Below are 24,992 nucleotides of genomic sequence, written 5' to 3'. Positions count from 1 at the left end.
CAGAGCAAGGCTTTCTCTCAAAGGAAAGAAAAAAAAGAAAGAAAAAAGAAAATTATACTTTGATACAGTATGCTAATATAAAGGATATGATATGGTTTGGCTCTGTGTCCCCATCCAGATCTCATCTTGAATTGCAATAATCCGCACGTGTCAAGGGTGTGGGCCCAGGTGGAGATAATTGAATCATGGGGGCAGTTTCTCCCGTGCTGTTCTCGTGATAGTGAGTGAGTTCTCACGAGATCTGTTGGTTTTATTACAGGCTTTCCCCTTTGCTCGGCTCTCCTTCTCTCTCCTGCTGCCCTGGGAAGAGGTGTCTTCTGCCATAATTGTAAGTTTCCTGAGGCCTTCCCCAGCCATGCAGAACTGTGAGTCAATTTAAACCTCTTTTCTTTATAAATTACCCAGTCTTGGGTATTTCTTCATAGCGGAGTGAGAATGGACTAATACAGTGTACTAATAACAGCCCAGGCAGTAGTATACAGGTACTAGTATATTTTGATGCTAGAGGTATTCCCATTAAGGTCAGGAGCAGTATGTGCTATCATTACCGTGATCTAACATTGTTCCAGAGGGTTTTAGGTCAGCAATTCTCAAGTGGAGGTGATTTTGCTGCCCTGGGGATATTTGACAATATCTGAAATCATTTTGGCTGTCACACTGAGGAGTGCTACTGGCATGTAGCAGGCGGAGGCTGGGGATGCTGCTAAACATCCTGCGAGGTGCAAACAGCTCCAGAACAGAGAATTATCCAGCCCTAAACATCAATAGTGCTGCTGTGGAGAAACCCTAGTCTAGACAAATAAAACATGGGAAATCCATTAACATAAACGTGGGAAGATAATAAACTAGTATTTGTCAATGGCAGTCTAGCAAAGAGGTCCAAAAGAAGCACCTGAAGAACAGTTTGATTTTGCAGGGGCTGCATGGTGGCTTATGCCTGTAACCTCAGTACATTTTGAGGTCGCACTGGGAGGATCTCTTGAGGCCAGGAGTTCAAGACCAGCCTGGGAAACAGAGTGGACTGCATCTCTATCAAAAATTTAAAAATTAACCAGATGTGGTGGTGTGCTCTGAGAGGCCCAGCTGCTAAGGTGGGAGTATCGCTTGAGCCCGGGAGCTGGAGGCTACAGTGAGCTGTGATCATGCCACTGTACTCAAAAAAAATTTTTTTGAAACAGCGTTTTTCTCTGTTGCATATGGGGTCTTGCTATGTTGCCCAGGCTGGTCTCAAACTCCTAACCTGAAGCAGTCTTCCTCCCTCCGCCTCTGAAAATGTTGAGATTACAGGTGTGAGCCACTCCCCCAGCCTTAATAAAAAAAAATAATAAATTACATGGTGTTATGTGGCCCATTGAAAGATGTTGGAAAACAGTTGTGCATGTGACCCAGCTGTAACCAGTTATAAAAGTATCAGGATCATTAAGAAATGTACTGCATCTGGCTTTCCCAAGTTTGGGTTCCTGCTGAAGGAATGAGATGGACGTTTTCTGCCTCCCCTCCTCACCTCCCTGCAAGAACCAGGATTGTGCATTTTGACGGGCAGGCTCTTACCTCTGACAGGCCACAGGGGGCATGCAGAGCCTTTCCGCATGTGCTTTTTGGGCACTCGGATAAAGACCCCCTGTCCAGGCCTTTGTTTAGGATATTTGGCCCATGGAGAAATGAGGCTGGAATCACCTGGGAGGGATAGAGGCTTCAACTGGAAGGAGGAGTGACCTGAACTCCAGGTTGTGGGCCTACGCTTTGTTCCCATGCAGCACCTCGTTAGTGGTGACTGAGGCCTGGAAGTCGGGGACCTTGGTGACCAAGTGTTGGGTGGACAGGAGGAGCTAAGGGAGGTGAGGGACATCTCTCCAGTACTGACCCCTCCCCATGCCCAAATCAATGCCCTCTATCAGCTCAGACACAGCCCCACCCAGCAGCAGTGCGGGTCAGGAAGGGCAAATGCAGTCGGCACGGATCTGCTCCATAGTCTCCACCTCACTTCGTCTCGGGTTGAGGGGAGTGAGTCCCCACAGCACTGATATGATATCCTGTCAGCTGAGAACATCCAGCTTGATTTAGACAGATAAGGTGGGACATCTCTAGGGCATGGTGTGTGGAGCAGTGCCATCCCTCTGTGGCAGCGAGCCAAGCAATAAACCAGAATGTGCAAAACCTGTGTCCCAGAATCACCATTCCTGGAGGAAAAGCCTATATTGTCAAGATGCCCACAACTAAATTAACCCAAACATTCCACCCAGCCTCGAAAAACCAGTAGAACTTTGACGTTAATACACTAACCCTCAGTTCTATACGGAAATGTGTAAGAATAGCCAAATAATGTAACGTGCGGTCATTGAGAGAGAGAAGCCCGTCAGAACAAATGGAACCAAGTCCAGAAACATGTCTGTCTAGGTGCAAGATGCCAGCATGTGTGTCAGCCAGGGAAGCAGACCAGGAGGAGATATTAAGATTTAAAACCCAGCTCTGTAGCTCAGGCCTATAATTCAAGCGCTTTGGGAGGCTAAGGTGGGAGAATCACTTGAGCCCAGGAGTTTGAGACAGCAGTAAGCTATGATCGTGCCACTGCATTCCAGCCTGGATGACAGAGCAAGACCCCATCTCAAAAAAAAAAAAAGAAAAAAGTGCTCAGATGCACCCTTACATGAAGCCACCTTTGGCACAGCTTCCAAGACTGGCCAGGCCTCACTCAGGACCATGGGTCCCAGCCATAGCTCAGTTTCCACTGCCTGAGTGGCACAGAGTCCTCAGTCCAGTCTCTGTTGGGTCTCAGATCCCCCGATCATGCCCCTTCTGCCCAACCTCTGCCCCATTATGGCCTCCACTGACCACAGCCTCTTCTACCTTCCCCAAGGGGCCCCTGCTCATGTTCTCCAGCCCACAGGAGTGCCTGCTTCTCCAGGCAGCCCACCCTGCTAGCTCTGGGCTCTATGTAGAAGAGCTGGGAAGGCTGGATCCTGCCACTGAGTTCAGTCTTGGGGGTCTCCACCCATGCTAGGCTTCCACTGATGGGACATAAGTGGCCTGAGGGTTGTTTACATCCACACAAGAGCCCCATGGTGACCAGGAATGGGGTTCTGAGAGGTTACATGACTTGCCCAGGGTCCCAGAGCTGGCTAGAATCCTGCACTGCCACATTTGGGCCTCCCAGTTGGGGTTCCGGACACCCCTCTGCATCTACCAGTCTGAGAAACACGTGTCTGCTGCAGCTTCCTCCCAGTGACTTACAGCAGCTGCAAATTTTTGGGGGGCCTTCTACGGGGCCCACCACAGCAGGGAGCCAAGAACTCTTAACAGAGCCCTGTGTTCTCTCTCCGCCCGCTTCAGCTCCGAACTCATGTACTAGCTGCTCTGATGTAAGAACAGGCCTTGGTGAGGGTGTTGGGGCTCTGGTCAGTAGCCCAGGCCTTCAGGAATCAGGTGATGTCAATCTGGAGAGGAGGTGCCTGCTGCGGGGAGCAAGCATGGGCCAGGGTCCTGGCCCCCTGCAGGGGTAGCCCCTCTTCCTTCCCATGGTCCCATCTGAAGGCATCCAGGGTAGAGTGCAGTGTTCAGCTGTGTCCTGGGGTCCAGGAGAGCCAAGGAGAAGTTGCTCCACCTGCTGTCCACCAGGTACCCCAGCAGAGAACAGCCTCAGCCCACCCCAGCCCAACACCAGATCCCAGGGATGGATCCACCTGTAAGAGGGCAGCATGAGACTGCCCCCATTGCCCCCAGAGAGTCCCCTCAGTCATGGGCTCTGACCAGGGTGCAGGTGGGTCCAGCAGGCTGGCCCAGCGTGGGTGTGGCTGCCCATTGGTCCTCTGAAGAGCCTCAGGGGCTTGTGGCAGCAGGTGTATGTCTGGGCTTGGAAGCAGAGGATGTCCCCCAGCCAGAAGGCAGGGGGCACTTGTTTTGCATTCCAGTCCTCTGCAAGGACAGGGACCCCAGGCTCTGGGCACCCCAGCTCTGCCTGCCCTACCCACAGCCTAGCACCATTTGGCCCAGGCAAGTTGCCCTGGCTCCCACAGAGGGAGCCACCCTTCCCACCTCCTGATGTTTGCCCACCCCAGTCAAGTTCCATTCTGGAAAAACCCTCCACATCCTTGGGAAGGCACCTCCTCCTTGACTCCTTTCCAGTGCTATCATCCCCACTTCCATTTTCTACCTATCATTGGATGCAGAGACCCGCTTCTTCCCTGGGCCAGGGCTGCTCTGGAGGCAGGGAGGTTGTGACCAGGCTGTGGGGTATAGCAGAGCACCGGGTATAGACCAGACTCCCCAGGCACACCTGGGCAGAGAAGTCAGAGACCCACAGGTGAATGCCCCTCTTTCCAGCCCCACCCACCTCACAGGCAGAAAGAGGGAGGCTTCACAAGGAGGTTGAGGTAAATAGGGAGCCCGGGTCACCTCTGTCTGATCTCCTGCCCTCCTGGGACAAAGCCAGAGGTTGGAGCTGGGAGGTGTTGAGAGCCCTGGCCCAGCCCTGGTTTCACTGATGAGGCTCAGGGAGGGGCTGGGTCAGCCTAAGTCACTGGGTCCATAAGGAAGGGCCCTTTCCATAACCCAGGACCCTAGAGCTAGCCGAGGCCACATCCCTTTCCCACGTAGACCAAGTAGGGGCATGAACTGGCTTCTGGCTTCTAAGGCTGAGGCCCAGCACACCTCTCCCTCCCCTTGCCTGCAGCTGTTGTCACACATCAAAAGTGCTTTTTGTCCCCCGAGGTGCTGGAGGCGCAGCTCCTTGGGCTGGACCAGGTGGCCAATCCAAACAAGTCCTTGTGTGTCCCCCACCAGCCAGGAATTCTCATGCCATGCAGCAGCTGGGGGCACTAGGATACCCTGGGGGATTTCAGGGATGAGCCCTCCCTGAGGCTCCTACAGCAGCACTGCCACCCCCAGACCTGCCACCAGCTCCGTTTCCATGCAGCCTTCAAGAACCTGGCCCCTCACACACACCTGCCCCACTCCTCATACCTGGCTTTCCTGTGAAACGTGGAACTGGTTCCACCTGGGCCAGCTGGAGAAGTGCCTCAGGAAATCACCATTTAGGGGGTTTGTTCCAATCATTCATTCATTTATTCACCAAATACCCACTGTCCACCTTTCTGTACCAGGCCAGGGGTGATGGGTCAAGCAGAACACATGTCCCAAGGAGCTTTCCTCTCTTTAGAGACAGGCAGGCGGACTCTCATACCATGAGGTGCCCTCTGGGCTAGGGGGTGCCCAGGGCTGGATGCAGGGGCGGCCCTCGCCCACAGGAGGTGCTGGTGGGTACTGACGTGGAGGCCACCAGGGGGTGAGGGTGTCCAGACAGAGGACCTAGCATGTGCCCAGGCCCAGGGTGTGACCTGGGGCAGGTGCGGTGCTGCTCTATCTGGAAGGCTTCCTGACTCTGCCAATGATAGGCTGTGGCTGGATCAGGCTTCATGTCAATTTTTAACATTTAATAAATTTTGATTATGTAACTAAACGTTGTGATAAAAATTGTGAAATATAAAAGTTAAAAACACAAAAACCAGCAAACCCCTTCTCTCCCCAAGTAACTACTTCAACAGTATTTTCAGACTTTTTTTCTCATGTATCTGCAGCTATAAACATAAGCTGCACAAGATAGTATCCTTCCCCATATTCTACTTTGGAGCTGGATTTTTCACTCAGCAGTGAATAGAGGCAGGTTTTAAACAGGCCACGCATTGTGAGGGCCCTGGGAAAGGAGACTGACCATGTTGCTGGGTGACCTTGGGCAAGTCTCGCCCTCCTCAGAGCCTGGATTTTCTCAGTCCAGTGAAGGGCAGGAAGGGCTGCAGTAGGACTACATCAGCGCTTCCCAAACTCAGAACCGCCACGTGGAGCTGTGTGAGCTGTCACTGCACAACCCCAGGGGCAGGAGCATTCTTGTCACAGCCTCTGTGAGTGGGGCTCCTGCCCAAAAGTGTGCTGTGCCAACCTGGGGCCCACAAGAGGATTTTAGGCGATATGCGGATGAATTGATTTTTACCATTACCTTCTATCAGTAGTAAATGAGACCGATTCTCACCGGGAGGGCTTGTTAAACCACAGATCACTGAACCCACTCCTCAGAGGTTCTGATTCAGGAGGTCTGGGGTGGCACCTGAGAATCTGCATTTCTAACAAGTTCTCAGCTGATGGTGATGCTGATGTTGCTGGCTCAGGGACCACACTTTGAGAACCACTAACCACAAGTTTCTTTTTATTCATTTATTTAAGGCAGGGTTTTGCTCTGTCAGCTAGGCTGGAGTATAATGGTGCAATCACAGCCACTGCAGCCTCGACCTCCCAGGCTCAAGCAATCTTCCTGCCTCACTTCCTGAGTAGCTGAAACCATAGGAACATGCCACCATGCTGGATTTTTTTTATTTTTTGTAGAGACGGAGTTTCACCATGTTGTTCAGGCTGGTCTTGAATGCCTGGGCTCAAGCAATTCACCTGCCTTGGCCTCCTATAGCAAAAGTTTCCTTTTTAAGTACATTTATTTAGGTTTTAAAAATGAGTTAACTTAAAGCACATGAATAGATCCTCAACACTAACCACTGGGGAAATGTAAATTAAAACCATAGAGCTTTGTTACCCAGGGGGTGGTCAGTGGGCCAGCAGCATTGGCTCACCTGGGAGTTTGTTAGACATACGGACTGTCAATCTCACCCAGCCCAGCTGAAGCAAATTTGCATTTAACAAGATTTCCAGGTGACTCCTATGCTCTTTGAAGTTTGAGAAGCACTGCCCGGGAGAGGAATAGAGATTATCCACTTCAAGCCTACTCTTGTCCAACAGTTGAGCAAAAGAGTCACAGCTGACCTCTCCCGCCATCCTCAGAATCATCTGTGGGGAGGGTGGGGCATAGGGTGGAGAACCTTCAAAGTCCGAAGAGTTTGACTTTTGGGGCTCAATGCTGCAGGCCATAGGGAGCCATGGAAGGCTCTTAGGTGGGTCAGACTCTCTGACCTGAGGTAAATAAATGACAGCTGGACATTAGTGAGCAAGCCCTGTCTCCATGAGCAGCACCGGTGGTCCTCTGAGCATGCCAGGCATGAGTGTGCAGGGAGCTGGTGCAAATGCCTCTGTGTTTGGGTGAGCTTCTGTGTTGTGACTCTGCTCACATGTGTGCTTCAGTGTGCCAAGTGGCTGCACACCCCAGATCTGTGCTGCACGTGCCAGCCAGTGAGGGTGCTGGGTACCGGGAGGTGGCGGGGAAGGAGGCGTATGCGTGTTGTGGACATGTGTGTTAGCGTGTGCATGCCGGCTGTGCATGCTGTGGGGCCTCATAGCATGTGTGTGCACACCCCGGCATGTGCGTGTGTGTGTGTCCCCCAACCCCAGGCCTGCCCCACCCATGCGTGTGACCTGCCATGTTGATCTGATGCTTTCAGAATCACTATCAATGGTCCCTGAGGAGCATCAGCCATGGTAGGTACATGCCTCACCGCCTGCTGCATGAATGGTGTTCCCACCCCGCTGCACCGGCTCCACACGGGGGCGCACCTGGGACCTCAGATCCAGGCTCCCTGCCCCTCCCTTCTGGAGCTGCAGATTTGCTCTTTCCTCTTTCTGTCCTCGTGCTGCTGGCTCTCTCACCTCCCTTCCCTGCAAGCCATGGGACTCAGCGCCACTGCCCAAGGCCTCCATGGCTGAGCCTGGGGGCTGTTGGAACAGTCTCCATGCCCAAGCTGGCAGACATGGGTGCTCTCTGTAGTCATCAGAGAGGGCAGAGAGCTCATGATTTATGGTGTAGGGGCTGGGAGCTTGGACAGGGTTGTGTGTGCGGCTGGACTCTGAGGCAGCTAGAGGTCTAGGAACGTCATCCTGGGCACGCCGTACCTGTCGTGCAGTCTGAGTCATGCTGCCAGGTCAGGGTATCCAGATCCCAGCCTGGGAGTGTCAAGAGTCAAACCCACTGCAGAGGAGGGGTGATAGTCAGGGTCCCACCTCCTCTATCTGTTGGCAATCCCTGGTGATCTAGGATAAAACCTTAAGAGTCCCATACACACAGTCATCCCACAACACACTTCACAGGCCAGGCAGGGACACACAGCCCCCTTCCCTCCCTGCCAGGTACCACCGCAGCTGCTAGCGTGTGACTGAAGGCAGGGTCCCTGGCCCCCGCTGAAGCACTATCGCCGGCCAGCGGGCTCAGGCACCTTGGCCTGTTGCTCCTAGGGGTCGCCTGTGCTATTCAGCCAAGGGGACCACAGTGCCTGCTGGCCCAGCTGAGCTCTGCCTAGTGAGCCCACCTGCCTCTCCTGCCACAGACTCTCCCTCTTCTGCTTTTCCCAGCAGGAAGGACCCAGCCTCAGCTATGAAACTTGCAGCCCCCCTCACCCCGCAACCAGCTGAGGCTCCCCTCTTAGACTTATAAGTCTATGGCCAGTGGCATCCGGCTACCTGCCCTCCCTGCCTTCCCCAGGGTCCCTTCAGAGGACCCTGGACATTCTCACCACCAGAGGGGCCTCTGGCACTCACTCCAGCCATCCATCCCTTATAGCTTCACCATTTTGGTTCAAGCAGTGTTCCTTATCAGGCCAGGTGGCTGTTGGGTGGGGCTCCCCAAGCAAGAGGTGGCCCTGGGCCAGTGGGTTGGAAGGCAGGGTGACCAGAGAAGAGAGAAGCCCAAAGCGGCTGAGCATTGGTCTGAAGTGTGGGTGCACTGCCTGGGTGCCATGGGAGAGGCCAGTGTGTGTGAGCTGGGGAGGGCTGCCGCAGCCCCCAGGCACTACATATGAAGCTCTGGCTTCTCCCTCCATCTTCCTCCCCTTTCCCTTCCAGTCCCTGTTTTCCAGGAACCTTTGCTACACCCGCACCTGCGTGCTCCCCTCCCCAGCCCTCCCACAGCTGCTGTGACATGCCCGTGCTCTGCGCTTGCATCACCAGCTCTCTGCTTGCTTTTCTCTCTCCTATTTTCTCTCTGCTTCTCTCCAACTGCCAACTGATTGGGTCAGGCAAGTCCATCCCATCCTGAGAGCTCCAGCCCCACTTCAACCTCTAAAGAGATCCTCCTCTTCTCAGAGACCTCCCTTTCCAAGCCTGCCTGGGCGGGTGTCCTGTGACTTGACAGTGGCTCCCCAGCCCCAAAGCCAGCACCCTTCATCGGTGACTTAGTCTGTTGTAGTGGTGAGCTGACACATCCAGGTTTGACCATTGCTGAAAACTTGTGGCCCCTCTGTGGTATGCCCCTGCCCTGTTCTATAAATAGCTATAAATACTCATATATATAAAAATATACATATATATATAAATATACATATATATAAAAATATACATATATAAATATATATATAAATATACATATATATATACACACACATATATATATATACACACACACACACCTACATATGGCCGACCACCTCGCCTCTAGCACTGGGAATCAGTCACCGTGCTGTCCTTGTGGAGTCTTGTGGCCCAACAAGAGGAAGGTCTCCCCTGACACTGCCCCTCCAAAGTGTGCCACCTCCAATGAGCCTGCCTGTCATGCCCAGCCTGTGGACAGCCAGCCCCCCGCCATCCGTCCCACCCCCCGCCATCCCTCCCACCCCCCACCATGCATGGGGGTGCTGTGCAGGCAGCTGTGTGGCCTGACAGTCTCTACCAGTCCTCCTGTCCCTTGGCTGAGAATCAAACCCATTTCTGGATGACGGGGAATATGTCCTCTGCTGGCTGTGTTCTCTGTGGAGCTGAGGGGAGGGAAAAAGCCAAGCCATTTCTAGGGTGCTGCTGGGAGCGGTGAAAAGGCCACACCCTTTCCAAGGGACACTTTTCCTGGAAAGCCCCTGGAGCTTAGCTGGCTCTTATCCTGTGAAGCCAACTCTGGCCACTAGGGGGCAGGACCATGAACTCAGACTGGAGGAGCCTGCGGGGCAGCTGACACTCTAGAGGGCCAGACAGAACAGGCCACCCTGTGCAGACAGGAGAGGGAGGCAAGGGGACGGAACCGAAGACGACTGGGGTGCATGGAAGTCAGTGGCCTTGGGTGCTCGTATCTGCCTTCCCAGCCACCGCTAGATCAGGCTTCTGAGCCTGTTGGCTGTCAGGGCCGGACTGTGCCCCATAGGCACCATAGCAATCCCCATGCAATCTACCAGGTGTCACCAGGCAGCATACAGGTAACAGGCCTGGAAGGTCCCCAACAGCCCAGCTGGACATGCTCACTCTGGGGCTCTTCATTCAGTGGCGCAAACTCCAGGACCCAGTGAGGGAAATGGGAACCCACCACGCTGAGCAGTCTGGCTAAATCCCTTTATTCCAAAATGGAAAGCAAAATAAACAGGAGTCGCATCACCAAGGCAGCCAGGACCCCATCCCATCCTCCTTCCTCTGTCCTATGCTATCAATAAATAAGTTTCCCAGCCGTAAATAATGATTAGAATCTCCTCCTCATATTCCAGCTCCAGCCTCTGGTAGGTACGATACAAGGAGTGGCCTTACCCCCTGGAATATACAAAATGTTACACAGATACTATATGTACACTGGGGAAGGGGGGCCACCCCAGCAGCCCGAGCCCTCGCCTGCTCTACAGTTAGCCCCACTGTCCTGCCCCAGCTGCCTCTCTGAATAAGATGGGAGCCCCCTGAGGGAAAAGTTGCTTTGGTGAGAGTAGGGAGGCCATCAGGCCTCCTCCAAACAAACCAGCTCTACCAGCCTCTGGCTCTTAAATAACAATCATCATCATCCAGAAATTTAAGGACTCAGCCCTGGTCAAGGTACCAAAGGGTCTGTTTTTCTCCCCCCATTAGACAGGGGTCTTGTCTTGCTACCCTAATGGTAAAGGGGTGACTGGGAAGGGGTGGTTGGTACATGGTAGTGACGGAGACTCCAGCCCCGCTTCTCCAGGCTTATGCTGACAGGGGCCTGCTTTTATTTTTATCCCATGACTTAGAAAAAAATCCCATAACTTCCTTTTCGTAACTTTTTAAAATACTTTTCATAAAACATTTTTCTACTTTTTTTCACAACTTCTTTTGCCACAACTTTTCCACAGCATTTTTTATCCCATAACTTTTTCATCCCACAACTTTTAAAAATTCCCGTAACTTCTTTTTAGTTTGTTCCTTTAATAAACACACTTGCATAGTTACATTACAATTTCATAAAAATAAAAACTGATTATCTCATGCCAAGTGTCCCCAGCATTTTCACAGTCTCAATACTCTTAATACTATAGTTTTCAAGACATATAAAATTTTAAGGCAAAAACAGCACTTTGCAACAATTTAATAATTTATTACATTACAGTAGCATCACAGTAGCAGTGAATAATCCCACTTTAGGCAACAGTGTTTCAGTATTTCCATTATACATTCTGTTTACAGGAATTCATCAATTGGTAAAAGTCATTCTAAGAAAACTTGGCAAAAAAAGGTTTGGACTGGAATTGGCATCTCTTTCTCTACTTTTCCTTCCTCCAGTTTCTTTGTTTTAAACTACTGTATTCATATTTTAAAATGTTAAAATCTCAGCCACCGCTTTGCCCCAAGCTTCCTGCTGCTGCAGCTGGTCCACAAGCTGGGTCTGCAGCAGTAACTGCCTGTGCAGCGCCTCCTTCTCAGAGGTCAGCTGCTGATAGGTGGCCACGTACTGCTGCAGGTGACCCAGGTACTAGTCTCGCTGCTGCTGCAGACTCTGAGACTCTTGGCTCTTCATCTCCACCTGCAGGAAGACCCTGGGCATGAGGGCACATGGTGGCTGGCTTCCAGGTTCTGGGCCCATTAATAGGGTAGCTAGGGCACTGTGGGGCTCTGTCACCTGCCCAGGACCCTGGTCCCTTGCTCCAGGCCTAAGAGGCTTCCTCCCTTGCCTAGAACCCCATACCTCCTTCCCCAGCCTCAAATCTCATGTCCTTCTTCCCACCATTTAAACTGTAGGCCACAGACTGGTGGAAAAGCAGAGGGAGCCAACCACCATCTGCTAAGTGTGCTATATGCCTAATGCTTTCCAGGTATTCTCTCATTCAATCCTCAGCACCTCTGCAAGGAAAATGCTAACTTCCTTTTGAAGTTTACAGAAACAGAGACTAAGAGATGAAAAGTAGTTGAATGGTGACCAGTGGAACCGAGGTCGGAATCCAGTTTGAATCTAAGGAGGCTTTTTTGTTTTGTTTTGTTTTGTTTTGTTTTGAGACAGTGTCACTCTGTGGCCCAGGCTGGAGTGCAGTGGTGCAATCTCAGCTCACTGCAACCTCCACCTCCCGGGCTCAAGCGATTCTCATGCCTCAGCCTCCTGAGTAGCTGGGATTACAGGCATGTGCCACCATGCCTGGCTAATTTTTTATTGTTGTTTTAATTTTCGTAGAGATGAGGTTTTGCCATGTTGGCCAGGCTGGTCTCAAACTCTTGACCTCAAGTGCTTCTCCTGCCTCAGCCTCCCAAAGTGCTGGGATTACAGGTGCGAGCCAATGTGCCCCGCATAAGGAGCCTCTTGTACCACTGTCTCTTCCCCTGTGACTGGGGGAATCCATGCCTCTAGCTGGGATGATGATGTCCAGACCTGGGAGGAGCCCAGGGCTACCCACCTCTAAAAGTCAGAGGGCAGGAAGCAAGAAACAGTCATAGGGCTGCCCTGGAGGGTGCTGGGGTCACCTGCCCCCCAGCTGGAGCTGCCTTTGGCCTGGCACCTCCCTTCCCCAGAGGCTGATGCCCGCCTCCCAGCCCTTCTTGGATGGGGTGGAGGTTACCATATCCTTCACCTCGCCTGGCTTCTCCTTCAGCTCCTTTACTTGCTTCTCCAACTGCAGTGTGCTCTTGTTCTCGTTGTTCTGGACAGAAGCAATCAGTGGCCATCCACTGCAGCTGGAGACCCCTGAACTTGGTGTCTGCCTCACATGTCACTGGAAAGGTGGAGGCAGGTTAGAAAAATCATCCCCTCTCCCCCACAGCCATCAGAGGAGGGCCTGATGAGCTCTGGCTCACAGGTGCCTTTAGAAGTACCATTTCATGTGAGGGCTGCACTGCCCCATTTTACAGGTGGGGAAACAAAGGCCTGGAGGGACAGGGATGAGGGCAGGCTCCCCAGGTGGGGCAACCCACCAGATCCTCGAAGCCGCACTGTGGCTCGGCCAGCTGCTTGTCGAGCTTGTGGTTCTGGGAGAGTGTGAGCCTCTCCTCCTGCTTTCGTAGCCTCTCCTTCTCCCACAGCCTCTCCTCCTGCTTTCGTGCTGCTCCTCCTCCTTTTGCAGCCTTTCCTCCTGCTTTCATAGCCTCTGCTCCTGCTTTTGCAGCCTCTCACCCTGCTCCCCCAGCCTCTTCTGCTGCTCCTGAATCCTCCCATTTTGCTCACACAGTCTCTCCTGCTCCTGCACCCTCCGCTCCTCCTGCTCTCAGAGCCTCTCATTTTGTTCCTTGCTCAGGAGACTCAAGGCCTGGTTGTTTTCCACCTGGGATTGGAGCTTTCCCTCCAGTCCCTCCACTTCCTTCCTCAGCTGTTTGGCCTCATCTTGTAGCTGCTCCAACTCAGAGGTCCCTGCTGGGGGTGCCGGGGACTGGGGCTCAGCTGAGAAATGAAGCAGGCAATAAAAGCCTCTGGATTTCCCCCCCTACCCACCCCTCCCACAAAAAAAAAACCCTCCTCTTGATGCAGAGCTCCTCTCAGGCTTCCCATGGCCATGGCCTCACTGCTAATGATTCCTCACACCCGATGGTAGCCAGTTTCCAAGCCACTTTCACATAGAGAGCACTGTGGGTGGCTGACAACGAGCACTCCTCCCTTTTTGCTTATGGGGACCCTGAGGCTATGGAGATGACAAAACTTGCCATCTGCTGGCACAGACCTCTTTCCCTCTGCCTCAAAGCCCTTCCATCCACCCACCTCCCTGGGGCATTCTAAGCCACCCCCACAGACCTCTGATGCCAGTCTTGCTCCCAGGTCACACCAGTCCCATCTTACCCATCTGGTTTTGCAGTTCAGAAAAGCTTCTCTCCAGCTCCTGTATCCGATGTATGTCACGCTTCTTCTCTTCCTTCAATGTGCGAGCCTGCCGAAAGCACAGGGGAAAGGGCCCTGGAGAGAGGGGCTGGTGGCTGGACAGGCTACCATCTCCATCTCTGCCCCCATCTCCACAAAGCCCAGACCCATGACCACCTCTGGCTGTACTATTCCCATTTTACAGATGCCCAGAAAGATCCAGTGACCTATCTAAGATGGGGGCTGAAGGGTCAGGTCTCACCTCCACAGACATTTTCCACATCCTCTCCTGCCCTCTCTCCTTTTATGTGTTTAGCATATTCGTCTCTCTGTAGCTGGACTTGTTTTAGTGACTCTGTCACCTGCAAGAAATGGGCACAGAAGTTAGGAAGGGCTGTCACTGGTCCTCACCTGCTCCTGGCCAACTGGGGTCATCTTCCTTCCACATCCCTCCCTCTGCAAAGCCTCACCTGTGTCACGTGTGCGTTCAGCAGTGCCTGCTCCTTTATGGTCTGCTGTAACCGCTGCTGGAGGACCGCTTCACTGCAGCTCGAGGACTGGATGGTGAAGAGTGAGAAGTTTCGATCTGGGGAGCCCGGGAAGTGCCCCTTAAAAGGGCTAGGGCTAGGCCAATATACAACTCAGTCAGTAAAGATCAAGGCATTTCCAAGCCTGTGGCCTGGTTACTAAAAGAACTCAGTAAAGTTGGAAGGGACAGGGAAAGAGATCGAATTTACAGCTGGCTAACAGAGGCCCAGAGAGATCAGATAATGTTGCTATTGTTATTACTGTTATTACTACCACTGTTTGAACCTTTATGGAGTGCTTCACCAGGTTCCATGCTAGCAATCCCATTTAATCCTCACAACCACCATATGAGACAGTTACTAGGATTACCTCTATTGTGTAGATGAAAAACATGGAGTATTTGAAGTTAAGTGCTTGCCTAAGATCACTTAGACAGAGCTGAGATTTGAACACCTGAGTCTATCTGATTCTCTAAGCCCATTTTTCTTGCTGGGGGTGGGAGCACAGATAGGAAGGGGAAAATTAATCTTTTGTTCACTTTTTGAAAGGATGATACATTCATATAGTCCAAAACTCAGAAGGTACAGAAGGGAGGTGTCTCCCAGGCACCCCGTTACTCTCTCCTGAGTTTTTTAGGAACGCTTGCAGACATATTTTATGTATCTTATCATAGTACACACACACACACACACACACACCTTTCCTCTCTATACAGAAATGGTAACATACAAAAGGTACTCTTCTGTTCACAGTACAAGTACCAAATACCCCACCTGGGACTTGGCCAAGGCCACAGCCAGGTAAAGGCAGGGCAGGAACTTGGCCTCTGAGCTCTGCATCCAGTGCTCACTCCCCATAGTGCCCCCCAACTCACCCACAGCAGCTGACTCAGCCCCAGGCTGCCTCTAACAACCATACACAAAAGCAGCGAGAAATGAGCATGCTGCCTTCTGGGCAGGACACTCTATCCTGCAGAAGGGACCTTTAGGCTCACTCCTCCATCTTGGAAGGGGCTGCCAGGGGATGGGGCAGCTGGTTGGACTCACCCTGTCCTCTTCCTGCTGCTGTGTAGACACAGCACAGAGAGCCCGCTCCAATTCTTGAATATGCTGTAAGGAGTATTGCAGGCAGCCAGCCAGATCCTTGGACTCTTCTGTAATGAGAGAGGTTGAGATGGGGCCCAAAGGACTCCCCCTAAAGACCTGTCAAAATGCCAGGTTGAAGGATGACGGGATGCCCCGATTCCCACCTTCGAAGTGTCGGGCAGCACGTTTAGTATGGTAAAGGGTGGTCTTCAAGTCTGTCTTTTCCAATGTGAGGATGTTGATTGCCTGGAATTGAATGTTTGGGAGAAAAGCCAAGCAAGTGCTGAAAGAGAAGGAAAGAAACATTCTCCGGAGGACAGGAGAAAACTCCCCACCCTCCACTCACCTCTAACTGCTCCGTTTGTGCTTTGTGTATTTCCTTATTTGCTTTATTTTCCTATAGGAAGAGGAAGACAGGGCTCTTACCACAGGGAGGCAGACATGGCATAGCAAGAGACATGCCCCCAGAATGCCACCAATGCCCCAGGACAGGCCCACCCATGGGACCCGGTTATCAGGGACCCTGTGGGGGGAATGGGGTGGAATCTGAGGGGTGAGCCTTCTTCCCCACGCTGGGAGTGGGTGAGACGAGATTGGCGCCTCTACATCTGAGTGCCCCCCAAACCCAGCAGTCATGTTGTAAGCAAAGAAATCACGTTACTTCTTCCAGTTGATGTTCCACTTGTTTCTTCTGTTGTTTCTGTGGGGAGAGTCAAATTCAGGTGACTGAGAGTGGCCCCCTCAACTCTATTCCCCAGACCAGGAAGTGGTAAGCAGTGGTCAGGAATGGATTTTAAAGGCAATGTTCTCAGAACCAATGGCAAGAACTAGTCAACTCTCCTCAAGCTCCCAAAGACAGAGGATTTGGGTCTTTGTTGGCTTTTGCCCACAGCCACAGAACTCAAAGTCTGAATCTGGATTCTCTCAAAAGGACAGTAACATAAACCTCTAGAGACGGAGACTCAGAAAGGCCCACCCTTCTGCCTGCTTGTGATTTAGAAAGGTGCCTTCATTCCACAAACAGTTACTGAGCACATACAGGACAGTTATGGTTCTTCACAGCAGATATAGGATGGAAAAGGACAGACAGGAGCCCTTGGCCCTCAGGTTTCCATTCTAGGGGCCTTTAAATCTCAGACTTTCAGAGCTAACAGAGACCTTTGATGCTTTACCTCCTCCAGAAATATGAGCCCAAGGAGGAGAGGTGGCTTTTCCAGACTCAAAGCAAATTAGGGACCGAGTCAGGGCAGAAATACGGGGCCCCTGACAACCAGTCAGGCTAGTGCTTCCCTGAGAGGTGACAACCCCAGGGCATGTGTGGCAAGGATTGGAGTGGGGGTCTGGAGAAGAGAGTCGGCAAAGAGGGCAGTGACAGAAGAGCCATGCTGCATGCTCCTTGCTCTGGGGTCCCTCCAGGTGAGGCCTGGGTGCTCCAGCTCCCCATTTGTCCTTGGCACCAGGGGCCCCCAGCTCCTTTCTTCAGGGCCCCAAGGGGAACTAAAGCCCAGGATTTGCAGCGTGGAATCACGGGACCCCACTGGACTCTTATCAATGATTCTATGTTTTCATTTAGTTGATTGACTGTCATGGAGCTTGAGTCCAGGGCTACTTCCAGTTCTTGGTACCGGCTCTGAGGCGCATGCAGAGAGGAGGAGTTGGAGGAGGATTGTGGGGAGAGGTAAAAAGAACAATCATTACGGCTGGGGTGTGTGTGGGCTGTCGGGCTGTCTCAGCTGGCAGAGGGGCACCCGGCCCCTGCTGTGAGAGGAGGTTGGAGGGCTGGCCTGCAGGGTCACTGCACCTTGACCCAGGGCCTCTTACCTCCAGATCCTTCAGGGTAACAGATGATGCGGGAGTAATAAAAATGAGAAATTCAAAAAAAGATTACATAGGAAACAGTTATGGATATAGAGAAAGTGTAAAAACAGCAAGGGCCCGGGCATGGTGGCTCATGCTTGTAATCCCAGCACTTTAGGAGGCTGAGGTGGGTGGATCACTTGAGGTCAGGAGTTCAACACCAGGCTGGCCGACGTGGTGAAACCCCGTCTCTTCTAAAAATACAAAGATTAGCTGGGCATGGTGGCAGGTGCCTGTAATCCCAGCTACTCAGGAGGCTAAGGCAAGAGAATCACTTGAACCTGGGAGGCAGAGGTTGTAGTGAGCCGAGATCACACCACTGCACTTCAGTCTGGGTGACAGAGTGAGACTCTGTCTCAAAAAAAAAAAAAAAAAGCCCCAAATCCCACATGCCTGCACTGTCTGTTATTCCCAAATTACTTTTAAACTTTAAGGTCTCAACATTTCCAAGATGATAAAAGATGCGAGGAAGGAAAAAACCCAATCGATCAAGCAGGTGAAGAAGCAGACAGAAACAGGCTGAAGGTTAATGGCAGCAACATAAAACAAGGCAGAGGCCAAGTATCCCCTAAACCAGAGAAGCCTCAGGGCCATGCACAGCTGGAGACAGCAAGCCAGAGAAGGGTCTTGGCACTGCCTCACCTTCCACTTGTCCAATGCCCCATTGGAGTGGTTAAGGTTGGATACCAGCACCTTCAGAATGTCCTGAATCTACAGGAGGTGACAAGGGAAAAAGGGCAGGGGGCGAAAGACAGAAGTGGCTTAGAGAGAAGCAAGAAAATCAGGGTAGGAGGAAGATGTGGGTTCAGCAAAACAAAACGCTGAAGAAGAGCAGAGGAGATTAAAATCATGGCCTGTGCCATTCTTCCAAATGGCCACCTGCTGCCTTGCCAGGGGCAGGAACAAATAGATGGAAAAGTCCCCTGAGCGATGCAGTCACAGAGTGGAGTCAGCTGACCAATGCAGCTCTTAATACACTCACTGGACCCCTCTCCTCAGGCCGAGGACATGGGCGATGAATCTGGTAGAGCTCCAGACCTCCACCTCCATTAAAAAAAACAGACTCCTGAGTAAGAGTTCACTTGAACTAAGGGGGCTCCAGCTAAAAAAACAAGTTTGAAAGACACTGATCTTATCCAGTATCATCTTACAGAAGAGGAAACTGAGGCCCAGGGGAAGAAGTGATTTTTCTGTGGTCACCCAACAAGCTGGTGGCAAGTTAGATCTCTTACTCCTGGTGTCTGGGGCTCTCTTCACCACACCCTGGGCCCCCTTCAGTGACTCCTATAGGGACAGCCTGATGGCAAGTGGCTGTACTCATTGGCCCAGCTTCCCCTTGAGAATGGGGATCAGGAAAATCAAACAGCAATGACCATTTCCTGGGTATCCTGGGTGTTTACAGCAGGCCACATACTAGGGGTTAACATAAAAACAACCATAAGGAATCTCATTTAAACTTCACAAATGGAAGTCAAACAATACTCCCCCTATTTTACAGATGTGAAAAGAGAGGCCCAAAGAGCTCAAGCAGTTTGTCGTAAATCAGATCTCTAGAAGATGGAGAGGCAGGATTCAAACCCAGAATTCTTAACCAGTACCCAGCAAGCTTAACAATTACCCTCCACTGCCCCTTGGGCCCCCTGTCCCCAGGAGCCTGGCCAGCCAAGACTCACATCCCCAGGTGAGTGGCAACCACCAGAAGTGGTTGTCTCAGGGCTACTGCCAGTTTTTTTCTTTTTTGTCTTCGCTCCTGCTGGAACACCAGGGCTGTTCCTCTGCTGATATTCTTTTAGCTGTGGGAAAGAAGAGCAGTAATACACATGAGAACTTCCAGCCTCTACAGCCACATTCTCCTTTACAGTTTTTGCAAAATACTCTTATAAACCATCTGATTTAATGCCACCAACAACTACAAGGTGTTGTCACGATCACTTAGTGACAGAGAGGGATGGATATTATAGCTAAAAAAAAGGGCGGGGGCAATAATGGAACTTAAACTCAGTCTTCTGACTCCAAGCTCTGGGGTTTTGCCATGAATCAGCAGCTGCCAGGGACCAAAACTAGAGGCAGAGGTAGAAAAGTAAACATTAAGTAGACAGGAACTGCACTCTGTGTGGGTTACAGTCATACATCCTCACATGTCTGTTAGTGTGAAGAAGTGCACCAGTACCTCTTAAACTTTTATATCAATGTGTCCTCATGGCAGAAGGCAGCTTTTTTGTTAAATCTGGGAATTTATCCAAAAGAGGACAACTCAAGTCTCATTTCAGAGAGAAGTCTGATATACTGTTAGAAACCTATGTGACTGTCTTCCCTAAGTACATTAGTGCTTTTTCTCTCTCAAGGGAATCAAGGGAAATTGATGCTTCAGAAAGATCTCCCACATTTATCCTGTGGCACTCACAGTACCCCAGATTGGGATGATATGAGGAAGATTCAAGCTGTCAAGTTCAATTTCCCAAGATCTATTCCACAGAAGATGAGCAAATCTCACTCCAGCGACCATTGACTGAAGGGCAGTCTGGTCCCAGAACCATGAAGAATTAGAATATGAGGTGGAGAACTGAGAAAATAATGTTAAAGTCTCTCTGGAGAGTAGAAGCCTGGGAGAAAATCAAACCAAACCTGTTCTCCCATTGCCACCCAGAGATACTGTCAATGTTTTGAGCTCACGGGGAATTGGAGGCTTTTCACGCTGTCAATGTCTATGTGAAGGGAGTAAGGCAGCCTGAAACCTCTTGCCCCTAGGTCCCATAGTCCCCATTCCCCTTCCAGCTGGAAATTTGTGCTGTGACCAGAGGAACCAGAAATGGGGTGAGAATGCTTAGGGGACTGGGTTGTAAGATCAAAGGCCGGTTTTGAAGCAGTAATGACAGTTCCTGGGGAGACTGTGACATCACTACATTCCACTCCTCCTAGGGGAGGGAGGGAACAACATCAGTGTGATGGCTGAGTCACCGATTCACAATGGGGCAGGGGGATGTAGGGCTGGGACCCAGGTCCACGGAGACACCAGCCCAAAGAGCCCAGGGAGGTCGGGCTTGGGTCAGCAGGAGGGGAGAGCAGAGTCTGCAGCAGGAAGCCCCAGGAGTCACCAGCCCAAAGTCACCCAGGGATGACTGGTGAGGGTGGGGCCTGGGGCTGGGGGACCCAGGTCCTTGGAGAGGTGAGCCCAAAGAACTCAGGGAGGTCGGGCTTGGGGTGGCAGGATGTGAAGGCTGAGTATGGAGCCGGGAGCCCCAGAAGTCACTCGCCCAAAGTCACCCTGGGGTGATTGGTGAGGGCAGGGCCTGAGCTGCTTGCTGAAGGGGCGGGACTGACTGACAAGACTTTGGTTGGGGGGAGCACAGAGGTGCCAGTGTGGGGGGACCCAGCCCGGTGTGCCTAAGGGCTGGTATGGACTCTGGCAGTGGTCTTGCCATCAAAGGGGATCTGTGGCTGGGTTGGGGGGGCCATGATCTGATGCGTTTTTACTTTTTTCTTGGCTGCGTCCAGTTTACTCTGTTGAGTTTCTTCTAACATCGTGGGGTGGGGAGGGAGGCAGGGTTAGGGCCACATCAGCGAACACCTCCAGTCACCTACCAGGCAGCTGTGTGACTGAGCCAGAGGAGGTGTAACCAGGGCCACACTGTAATGCAGAATGGGGCGGGGCCTTAATGCTCCAAGCCCATTGGTCAATGAGAAAGATGAAAGGGAAAGGAGGCGTGGCCAGGCAGCAGTGTGTCCAGAGGAACCTGTGGCATCACAAGGAAAGCTGCCCATGCAACTGCTGTCCCCACCCACTTGGGGAGAGGGGCGGGGCCTACCTACTCCAGGAGCAGGGAGGGGCTGCCCACTCCAGGAGAGGGGAGGGGCTGGCTTTTGCTTTAAAAGCTTTAAAACTTTAAAAATAAACTTTAAAAAATATATGTGCTTATACTTTTTATATATGTGTATCAGTGTGCATATGTCTACATGTTCCACCAGAGCTGTCTTCATTATCCAGCTTTTACGCAAGGTCTATGATTTTGGCCTACATTTTTCATCTTCAAATGAAGTACAAGAATTACCAGTGTTACCTCAATTGAGATACAACTCCTATAAAAATGGAAAATCCATAGCATGCTTGATGTTTAATGAAGTGGACTATATTATCCAACATTCCAATAAGATAATCACAATGAATTCTTTTTTTTTGGAAAAAGTTTCTCTTAATCTCCTGCATTATTAAGATTTTTTTTAAAAAAAAACATGTCTAATATCTTTAAAAACACAAAGCTTTTGTGCCGGGTGCAGTGGCTCACTCCCATAATCCCAGCACTTTGGGAGGCCTAGGCGGGTGGATCACCTTACGTCAGGAGTTCAAGACCAGCCTGGCCAACATGGTGAAACCCAGTCTCTACTAAAAATACAAAAACTAGCCAGGTGTGGTCATGGGTACCTGCAATCCCAGCTACTCGGGAGACTGACACAGGAGAATCACTTGAACCTGGAAGCCGAAGTTGCAGTGAGCCAAGGTCACACCACTGCACTGCAGCCTGGGTGACAGACTGAGACTCCATCTCAAAAAAAAAAAAAAGTAAAAAATTAATAAAAACACAAAGCTTTCAATTTAATAAGCACTCAAAGCTCTTCACTGGTTTAAAGCATATACAAGGCCTATTTTTCTAGAATCACCTGGCCTCTCTAAGCCTTGCAAATGAAACTGAATTTCTCACTTGATACTTGGCTATGACTTGCAATCATGAAAACCAAGAATTGTGTTATGTCACTGTGTATTGCTTGTTACTTGAATTCCACACTAGGCTGGGATCAAGGGTTGAATCTTTCATGATTTGCTCCATAACCTGTGAGCTTCTTTTCCCACACCAAACTAAGCTTTTTTCTATTTTTTCTTTTCTTTTTATTATTATTAAGTTTTAGGGTACACGTGCACAATGTGCAGGTTAGTTACATATGTATACATGTGCCATGCTGGTGTGCTGCACCCACTAACTCGTCATCTAGCATTAGGTATATCTCCCAATGCTATCCCTCCCCCCTCCCCCCACCCCACAACAGTCCCCAGAGTGTGATGTTCCCCTTCCTGTGTCCACGTGTTCTCATTGTTCAATTCCCACCTATGAGTGAGAATATGCGGTGTTTGGTTTTTTGTTCTTGCGATAGTTTACTGAGAATGATGATTTCCAATTTCATCCTTGTCCCTACAAAGGACATGAACTCATCATTTTTTATGGCTTCATAGTATTCCATGGTGTATATGTGCCACATTTTCTTAATCCAGTCTATCCTTGTTGGACATTTGGGTTGGTTGCAAGTCTTTGCTATTGTGAATAATGCCACAGTAAACATACGCGTGCATGTGTCTTTATAGCAGCATGATTTATAGTCCTTTGGGTATATACCCAGTAATGGGATGGCTGGGTCAAATGGTATTTCTAGTTCTAGATCCCTGAGGAATTGCCACACTGACTTCCACAATGATTGAACTAGTTAAGAGTCCCACCAACAGTGTAAAAGTGTTCCTATTTCTTCACATCCTCTCCACACCTGTTGTTTCCTGACTTTTTAATGATTGCCATTCTAACTGGTGTGAGATGGTATCTCATTGTGGTTTTGATTTGCATTTCTCTGATGGCCAGTGACGATGAGCATTTTTTCATGTGTTTTTTTGGCTGCATAAATATCTTCTTTTGAGAAGTGTCTGTTCATGTCCTTTGCCCACTTTTTGATGGGGTTGTTTTTTTCTTGTAAATTTGTTTGAGTTCATTGTAGATTCTGGATATTAGCCCTTTGTTGGATGAGTAGGTTGCAAAAATTTTCTCCCATTGTGTAGGTTGCCTGTTCACTCTGATGGTAGTTTGTTTTGCTGTGCAGAAGCTCTTTAGTTTTATTAGATCCCATTTGTCAATTTTGTCTTTTGTTGCCATTGCTTTTGGTGTTTTAGACATGAAGTCCTTGCCCATGCCTGTGTCCCGAATGGTAATGCCTAGGTTTTTTTCTAGGGTTTTTATGGTTTTAGGTCTAATGTTTAAGTCTTTAATCCATCTTGAATTAATTTTTGTATAAGGTGTAAGGAAGGGATCCAGTTTCAGCTTTCTACATATGGCTAGCCAGTTTTCCCAGCACCATTTATTAAATAGGGAATCCTTTCCCCATTGCTTGTTTTTGTCAGGTTTGTCAAAGATCAGATAGTTATAGATATGCGGCATTATTTCTGAGGGCTCTGTTCTGTTCTATTGATCTATATCTCTGTTTTGGTACCAGTACCATGCTGTTTTGGTTACTGTAGCTTTGTACTATAGTTTGAAGTCAGGTAGTGTAACGCCTCCAGCTTTGTTCTTTTGGCTTAGGATTGACTTGGCGATGCAGGCTCTTTTTTGGTTCCATATGAACTTTAAAGTAGTTTTTTCCAATTCTGTGAAGAAAGTCATTGGTAGCTTGATGGGGATGGCATTGAATCTGTAAATTACCTTGGGCCATATGGCCATTTTCACGACATTGATTCTTCCTACCCATGAGCATGGAATGTTCTTCCATTTGTTTGTATCCTCTTTTATTTCATTGAGCAGTGGTTTGTAGTTCTCCTTGAAGAGGTCCTTCACATCCCTTTTAAGTTGGATTCCTAAGTATTTTATTCTCTTTGAAGCAATTGTGAATGGTAGTTCACTCACGATTTGGCTCTCTGTTTGTCTGTTGTTGGTGTATAAGAATGCTTGTGATTTTTGTACATTGATTTTGTATCCTGAGACTTTGCTGAAGTTGCTTATCAGCTTAAGGAGATTTTGGGCTGAGACAATGGGGTTTTCTAGATATACAATCATGTCATCTGCAAACAGGGACAATTTGACTTCCTCTTTTCCTAATTGAATACCCTTTATTTCCTTCTCCTGCCTAATTGCCCTGGCCAGAACTTCCAACACTAAGTTGAATAGGAGTGGTGAGAGAGGGCATCCCTGTCTTGTGCCAGTTTTCAAAGGGAATGCTTCCAATTTTTGCCCATTCAGTATGATATTGGCTGTGGGTTTGTCATAGATAGCTCTTATTATTTTGAGATACATCCCATCAATACCTAATTTATTGAGAGTTTTTAGCATGAAGGGTTGTTGAATTTTGTCAAAGGCCTTTTCTGCATCTATTGAGATAATCATGTGGTTTTTGTCTTTGGTTCTGTTTATATGCTGGATTACATTTATTGATTTGCATATGTTGAACCAGCCTTGCATCCCAGGGATGAAGCCCACTTGATCATGGTGGATAAGCTTTTTGATGTGCTGCTGGATTCGGTTTGCCAGTATTTTATTGAGGATTTTTGCATCAATGTTCATCAAGGATATTAGTCTAAAATTCTCTTTTTTTGGTTGTGTCTCTGCCAGGCTTTGGTATCAGGATGATGCTGGCCTCATAAAATGAGTTAGGGAGGATTCCCTCCTTTTCTATTGAATGGAATAGTTTTAGAAGGAATGGTACCAGTTCCTCCTTGTACCTCTGGTAGAATTCAGCTGTGAATCCATCTGGTCCTGGACTCTTTTTGGTTGGTAAGCTATTGATTATTGCCACAATTTCAGCTCCTGTTATTGGTCTATTCAGAGATTCAACTTCTTCCTGGTTTAGTCTTGGAAGAGTGTATGTGTTGAGGAATTTAT

The 24,992-nt window shown here is 49.9% G+C and overlaps 1 pseudogene; it reads right to left on the bottom strand.

The window, feature by feature from the left end:
• Positions 1 to 12,878: 12,878 nt before the first annotated feature.
• LOC100614089 (golgin subfamily A member 6D-like) lies at positions 12,879 to 20,889 on the bottom strand (annotated as a pseudogene).
• Positions 20,890 to 24,992: the final 4,103 nt, after the last annotated feature.

Source organism: Pan troglodytes, chromosome 16, assembly GCF_028858775.2.
Source record: "Pan troglodytes isolate AG18354 chromosome 16, NHGRI_mPanTro3-v2.0_pri, whole genome shotgun sequence".
NCBI lineage: Eukaryota > Metazoa > Chordata > Mammalia > Primates > Hominidae > Pan > Pan troglodytes.
Note: the sequence above shows the minus strand (reverse complement) of the source record. Positions and strands in the feature narration are given on the sequence as shown.